This window comes from Amblyraja radiata, chromosome 24 (assembly GCF_010909765.2).
Source record: "Amblyraja radiata isolate CabotCenter1 chromosome 24, sAmbRad1.1.pri, whole genome shotgun sequence".
Taxonomy (NCBI): Eukaryota; Metazoa; Chordata; class Chondrichthyes; order Rajiformes; family Rajidae; genus Amblyraja; species Amblyraja radiata.
In genome coordinates, this window is record NC_045979.1 from 17,522,308 (window position 1) to 17,530,492 (window position 8,185).

Sequence of the window (8,185 nt, forward strand, 5' to 3'; positions counted from 1 at the left end):
AACTTCACATGGACAGCGCCTGAGGTCAGGATCATACCTTACAGTAATGATTCATCTAATTCATATGATCACATTTTAAAACTATGTATATGATCATTGAAACTTTAAATCACTACCACTGAAAATTGCTCAATAAACATTCCTAACTTAGTGATAATTGTAATGATGATAGTTTCTTTAAATTCTCCTGTAATTATTTAATTTACTGTACAAATTGTAATCCTTAGGGCATGGGGAGAAGGCAGTGTAGTAATTCTTCACTACTGGAGGCAACATATATTGAAATAAATATTAAGTTTGTTGCAATATATGTAAAATCATATTTAAGAAAATGAAGATAATTCAGTTTACAGATTAAAACATTTTTTTAAATATATTTCATTTTTTGTTTTAGATGGCTTTCTGTTTTCAATGATTTGAGGTCCTGTTTCTGAACTTGGGGTCCTGTTTCTGAATTTTATGAAAATGTACCTCAGTTTCCATCGTCACTTTATTCTCCACAGAAATTCCACGATAAGAGCTTAAATCTCATGTATTTTCCCCACAGGGATTTTCACATACATTTATGGAACGAGCTGCCAGAGGATGGAGTTGAGGCAGATGCAATAACAATGTTTACAAGACATATGGATAGGTGTGGGCTTAGGTTTATTGTTGTCACCTGCACCAAGTTACAATAAAAAGCCTTATTTCACATGCTACCCAGCCGATCCAGATAATACCATGCATAAATACAATCAAGTCAAACTCAAGTACAATAGTGGAGCAAAGGGAAAGATACAGAGTGCAGAATAGAATTTTCAGCGTTGTAGTGCACGCGCTCCATAGACAAAGTCCAATGCCACTTGGTCTAGATGGGGCATCTTGGTCAGATGGGTGTGTTGGACTAAAGGGCCTGGCTCCATGCTGTATGACTATGATTATTTTCACATTCTGCCATTTACATTATCAACTACATTTTTTTAATTTCTGTTGAAATTAAATCATAAATCAGAAGCAATTCGGATGCTGACAAACCTGATTGTTAACACGGTTAATAATAACCCCATTAAGTGTTTACAAATGAGTTTGTTTCTAAAATAGACATGTTTCAGCAACTCTTTCAGCAATAGCAATTATACTCTCCTGTTTTTAGTGTGCAAAGGAGATTTTCACAGGCTGGGTGAAAAGCAGTTGAGAAGTTGTGAAGATGGCACCATGCTCGACATATGTTGTATGTGGGGCGTCATGTTCGGTGACACCCAACATACCACCCAGCCTGGATTCAGCAAAATTGCAAACCTGCAAAACGGGATTTTTGAGTAGCACTGTAGAGATGCGAGACACAACCCTTCTTTGTAGTCAGACCTGAATGGGAAACCATTATCTTTTCAAACATAAATAACCTGCAGTGAGTAAACAAATTGCTGGAGTAAATCAGTGGGTCAGGGAGCATCTCTGGTGACAGAAGGAACATCAAATGCTGGTTTCTAAATAAATGGCACAAAGTGTTGGAGTGTTGGAGCAACTCAGCGGGTCAGGCGACATCTCTGGAGAAAATGGATAGGTGACGTCTCGGCTCGTCACCCTTCTTTGTGACAAAAGGAACTGCAGGTGCAGGTTTACAAAATAAAAAGCAAGTGCTGAAGTAGATCAGTGGGTCAAGCAGCATCTCTGGTGACACAAAGAACTGCAGGTTTTGGTTTACTAAAAAGATACAAAGTGCTGGAGTAACTCAGTGGAACAGGCAGCATCTCTGAAGGACATGGATAGGTGACGTTTCAGATCGGTCCCCATTTTCCAGCACTCTGTTTGTTTTTGTGAACCAGCATCTGAAGTTCCTTGTTGCAGCAAATTGTTTACATCAGTAGGCGTATATTGGGTGGCACAATGGTGCAGCAGTAGAGTTTTAGCGCCAGACCCGGGTTCGATCCTGGGGAGGTGAATTTTTCTCTACTGAATGCATATTATTTTGACAGTCTATTTCTAACAATATTTCCACTTTATAATATTTTATTTTAGCACATGCAAACCTTACCCTGATTGGCGCAAATATTTGATGTCCTATAAGTGTCGTTAAATCAATGCAGAATAGTTTTTCAGCATCTAGAAACTATTCTCACCCTCTGGGTAATTTGACTTCATTATTACATTCTTTTAGCTAGGGTAAATGGTATGTTTTACATGTATAATACAGATACTTGTGAAAGTTGTTAAACTTGTACTTTAATGTGTTGCATTTAACAATGCAAATGTTTTAATTTTCTATCATAATTTTTCAGGATATCGGTATCACTATCAATGCCACACTTATTGTTCATCCTCAATTCCTCTTGAGGAGGTAATGGAGATCTCTCTTGCTGAAACTCTGCCGCCCATCATGGTACATGAGGGAGGTGGTCAAGGAATAAAGTTTACTTTTGAAATATAAAAGGAGAATAGTAATTGTATTAAAGGGAAGTGAGGGACGGATAATATTGAAACGTGTTCAAATCCCTCCCCTCATCCTCCTGCACTCCATGGAATAAAGTTCTAGCCTGCCCAACCTCTCCCTATAGCTCAGGGCCTCAAGTCATGGCAACAAACTTGTTTAACTTGTACCTAGTAAAGTTTCATGCTGGAAGCTGTATGAATTAGCAAATCGGGCAAAAGGTAAAAAAAAGGTGAAAACGCACACCTCCAGATCCAGGGACAGTTTATTCCCAGCTGTTATTAGGCAATTGAACCTTCCTACCAGTCCGAAGCTACTCTCTTCCTCATGAGAGACCTTCAGGCTACCTTTGATCAGACTTTGCTACAATTTATCTTGCACTAAATGTTACTGACATTGTTTCCCTTTATCGTGAATCTGTACACTGTGACTAGCACGATTGTAATCATATATTGTCTTTCCGCTGACTGGTTAGCTGGCAACAAAAGCTATTCACTGTACCTCGATACACATGACAATAAACTAAACTACAAACTAAGAACTAAGATTTAGCATAATATCTTCTCATGGATGGTGTAATTGACTTCTGCCTACAAATATTATCAAAATGGGTTTAGATTGGTGCTTGCACTTCTGAAGGCTATTATAGAACGATGTTTTGGTTAAAAAGAATTGGTCTGAAGCACAATTAATATTAAGTGTTTGCTCTTAAATCTACTTCTTTTCCACAGTCTAGTTTATACACTGGGTGATTTTTCATTACATTTTATCTTTTATTTACAATCCAAGTACTTTCCAGTTTTTAGTTATTTTCTCCCTTTGTTGACAAAATTCTGCACCATGTATGTTGATCATGCTGACAAATCTATCAATGAATTGCAGCTGAACCTTTGCCACATTAGCCCGTTATTTGATCAATAAATCTTGGAGATTCTCTGTCTCTTTCTGGGTGGAAAACATTCATCCTTCATTGAATGACACATGGTGCTGGAGTAACTCAGCGGGTCAGACAGCATCTTGGGAGAATATTAATCCTCCATTCTTTGTCTCCACCTAATGGCCAGAAGGAGACTGTGAATTCATCCCATTTTTTTTCGTACATTTTGGACTAAGGGCCGACTCATTCAAAGTCATCGCCCAAAGTGGTCCTGAACACACAATGTCATTCACAGAGTGGGGGAAATTACTTCCAAGTCTGCTGTATACGTCAAATACCGTCAAATTGAGACACCAAGATATCGCAGTGGCTTGATAGTATTTATGTATGGTGTTATCTGATCAGACTGGATAGCATGCAAAACAAAGCTTTTCATTGTACCTCAGTACACATGACAATAATAAATCTAAACCTAAACCATTTGCTCATTTTGGAGCATAATTGGGGAAGTCAGATCATGTTGTCCTGGGAATGTTCACTGTTAGGCATTCCTGCAATGACATGATCTTACAACTATAGCATCAATCTAGTCTACCTGCTTGGTGAATTGCTTATCTACATGCTTGGATTCCACCATGCCCTCGTACTGAACAATACACCCGATACTTCCCTAATGTCTAAGTGCCACCCCCCGTCCACTCCCTATTCTGTGCCTCCCAAACCATCGGTCCTGTCACACCTATTGTACTGCTCGTCCCAAACTTCCCTCTGCTTCCTGATGCCCTCCATCTTCCACCTGTGTCGCTCTCTATCTCCCTGAAAACCGTGGCCACCAGGTTCAAGAACAGCTTCTTCCCAACAACCATCAAGCTCTTGAACACTGCACAACACTAACCTCAGCAAATACGATTTTCTATAGACTGTGTCTTTGGTTGCACTACAGACTTCGATTGAGCATTATTGTGGTTACCTGGTATTACGATTATTAATTTATTGTATTGTCGATAATTATATTTTTATCTGAATGTTATTGTGTTTATAGGCCAGTTAAGCTCATAGAGTCATAGTCATAGTCATACAGCATGGAAAAGGGCCCTTCGGCTCAACTTGCCCACAGGGACCAACATGTCCCACCTTGTAAATCTTCTCCGTACCCTTTTCCAACTTGACAATATCTTTCCTGTAGTGTGGTGCCCAGAGCTGAACACAATAAAGCTGTAAAGAACAATAAAGAACAATAAAGCAAAGATGTAGCAATTAGAATTTAATTATTCTGTTGTTGGTACTTATGACAATTAAACACTCTTGACTCTCTTCATTTCCGACTCTTGACTCTCACACACTTAAGAAGTCTCCTCACATCCAATTACTCACTCCATTATAACAACCTACCAGCCTCCAATTACCCACCGTATTTCCGCACATTGTACAGTTAAAATGAGTGATGTCAAAATAGATACTAGCTCAGGAGCGAATTGAGAATTGCTGGAAATTAGGTGGTCCCAGTAGGTATCCTACTGAACAGATATGAATTTGAGACCATGCCTTCTTGGCAAAGCTGGTGTGGACACACAGAGAGTTAGTTAGTTAGTTAGTGATCACGTCTGCAAATTGTCAATGGAAGTGGTCAGAGCAATTTCCCAACGAGCATGATTTCAATCAGCAGTGAGTATTGGCGGTAATCTAATCCAGTTTTAACAGTTTTCTCGTGCAACTTGGACGTGGAAATCACGCACTTCTAGGATCCAAACCCTAGACCTGCATTTGACAGATATTAGATCTGAAGATTTTTTAAACTAAATCGTAAAGATGCAATGCACTCAACACAGGGAAAATACGTATGTAGTACAGATGTGAAAACATTCTGGGGAATAGAACCACTGGCATTCCTGAACAAAGTCCTGAGATAGAATTCAAAGAAGTTCAGACTGTTCTTGTACGCCATTAATACCCCAATAAAGTACTAAAATAAAGTTCAGATTGTGTTGGAAATTATTCCACTGCAGTGATTGTAAGCTCAAATGTTTAACTCTTTGGCCTCTTGTGTCTGTGGCATAGGAATGCACTTGAGCCATGAAACTTCTGGAGACCAGCGATGAACCAGATTCAACCGGACATTGAATTGCAATCCCTAAAAGTGGGTTCATAACCACAATTTATTTGAGTCAGGTTTGTATTTTGTATTCAATTGTGATTAATCTGTTTTCTCTGAGGATAATGGGGTAGGATAGCCACACTTATAGAGTCATAGAGTCACACAGCGTAGAAACAGGCCCTTTGGCCCAACTTGCCCACACCAACCAACATGTCCCATCTACATGACCCACCTGCCTGTGTTTGGCCCATATTCCTCTAAACCTGTGCTAACCATGTACCTGTCTAATTGATTCTTAAACATTGGGATAGTCCCAGCCTCAACTACCTCCTCTGGCAGCTCGGTCCCTACATCCACCACCCTTTGTGTGAAAAAGTAACCTCCGGATTCCTATTAAATAATCTCCCCTTCACCCTAAACCCATGTCCTCTGGTTCCCAATTTTCCTACTCTGGGTGAGAGATTATGTGCGTCTACCCGATATATTTTTCATGATTTTATACGTGTCTATAAGATCACCCCTCATCCTTCTGCGCTCCAAGGAATAGAGTCCCAGCCTACTCAATCTCTCCCCATAGCTTAGACCCTCGGGTCCTGGCAACATCTTCGTAAATCTTCTCTGCACCCTTTCCAACTTGATAACATCTCTCCAATAACACGGTGCCCAGAACTGAACACAATACTTTAAATGCGGCCTCACCAATGTCTTATATAACTGCAACATGACCTCCCAACTTCTGTACTCAGTACTCTGACTGATGAAGGTCAATGTGCCAAAAGCCTTTGAGAGCATCCTATCTCCCAGTGACGCCACCTCAAAGAACTATGCACATGCACTTGCAGATCCCTTTGTTCTACAATTCTCCCCACAGAGCCCCAGCATTCACTTCCACCATGCAATACCAATTTCTGCCAGTTAGAGTCATTGGTGAACTTACTAAATGATGCACAGAGCAATTTAGTGAGGGAGTTTACAAAGATGAATGGCTGATCGAAGGGGAAAAGTAGTTTCCAATTAGCACCTCATTAATACCGGGTTTTATCTAAAAGCTAAAATCATTAAAACAAATCTGTAAACATATCGCCAGCACATGGACACTCTGCTTTAATGATTTGAAAGAATGTTGTGTATGACTGCATATCATGGTCCCTTGCATATGTTACAAATCCATTCTGCACAGTACAGAGAGAATACATTCCAATTGGAAGCTTGATTTCCGACGAGCAAAATAGTCTGAAGAAGGGTCTCGACCCGAAATGTCGCCTATTCCTTCGCTCCATAGATGCTGCCTCACCCGCTGAGTTTCGCTAGCATTTTTGTCTACCTTCAATTTTTCCAGCATCTGCAGTTCTTTCTGAAACAAAAATATGTTGTCCTTTCACTGTACAGATGTACTTCCAATATCAGTCAGAAGATCTGATTCTCACAGACACAGAGGTCAGCGAAACATATCATTTGCACAGCCCTTTAACAAGGGAGTAATTGATGGATTATGTAAGGCATGTGATTAAGGGAACAAAATGGCAAAAAATATGTTGGTGATGCTCTTAGAACCTTCAAAGAAATCATGGATCCCATATACTTTACTATCCGCATCACACCAATTAAACTGAATAACTGGAAACAAACTCTTCTGATTGAGCGACACAAAGTGCTGGAGTAACTCAGCGGGGCAGACAACATCTCTGGAGAAAAGGAATAGGGGGCATTTCAAGTCAAGACCTGCTTCAGGCCCTTCCTCTGTTGCTATTCTGTGAACCTTGCAGAATCACTGTGATCCACCATTGCTCAAACCATCAATCTTAACCTTTCTTGAGTGGCGTCAGAACTCAGTTAGCAGCTGCCTTTAACGTTCACCTCAAATTAAAGGCCGTCATTCTATTTTGGGGATTGTGTCGAAGTTGATACAACTCGGAGAACTGAGACAGCTACAAATTTGCTGAATTACAGCTTTGTAACCATAGCATCTTTTAACCAATATGTACACTAAGTCATGCTCGTTAATTAAATTTACTTAGAGTCATAGTATAATACAGCGTGGAAACAGGCCCTTCAGCCCAACTTGCCCACACTGACCAACATGTCCCATCTCCATGTCCCACCTGCCTGCATTTGGCCATGTCCCTCTAAACCTATCCTATCCATGTACCTCTCTAAATGTTTCTGAAACTTTGCGGTAGTACCTGCCTCAACTACATCCTCTGGCACCTCCTTTCATACACCTACCACTCTTCGTGTAACAAAGTCACCCCTCAGATTCCTATTAAATCTTTTCCCCCCCTCACCTTAAACCCATGTGCTCTGGTTCTCCATTCTCCTTACTGTCATACGGAAATGCAGGAGAAACACTGTCACATATCGATGGTGATAACTTGCTGCAAATTGATTTAGAGTTATGTGAATATCTCCAGCTCTATAAGGACGAAGCTGATGAAAAATTTAAGCCTTAACCGCCATGTTTGCTCGTGGTTCAGTTTTGTGTTCCCCTCAGGTCTAACACGTATGATGTCTCGTACAGCAGGGAGATGATCTCCACTGAGAAATACAATGCTTCAATGATACTTTATTGTCACATGTACCCAGGTACAGTGAAATGTTTTGTTTCGTATACAACCTGGTAAAATCACCTGGGCAGTGCACAAAGAATCACGTTTCTGGCGCTGACAAAGTTACAAATTGTTCATCGAATGGTCTTATCTTCTGCTCGCAGCAGCGAACCAGGCCTGCTGCTGAACGTGGCAGCAGGTGGTCCCATGCCAGGTCCCCCCTTCATTCTTGGTGGGCCCCCACCGGGACCCCATCT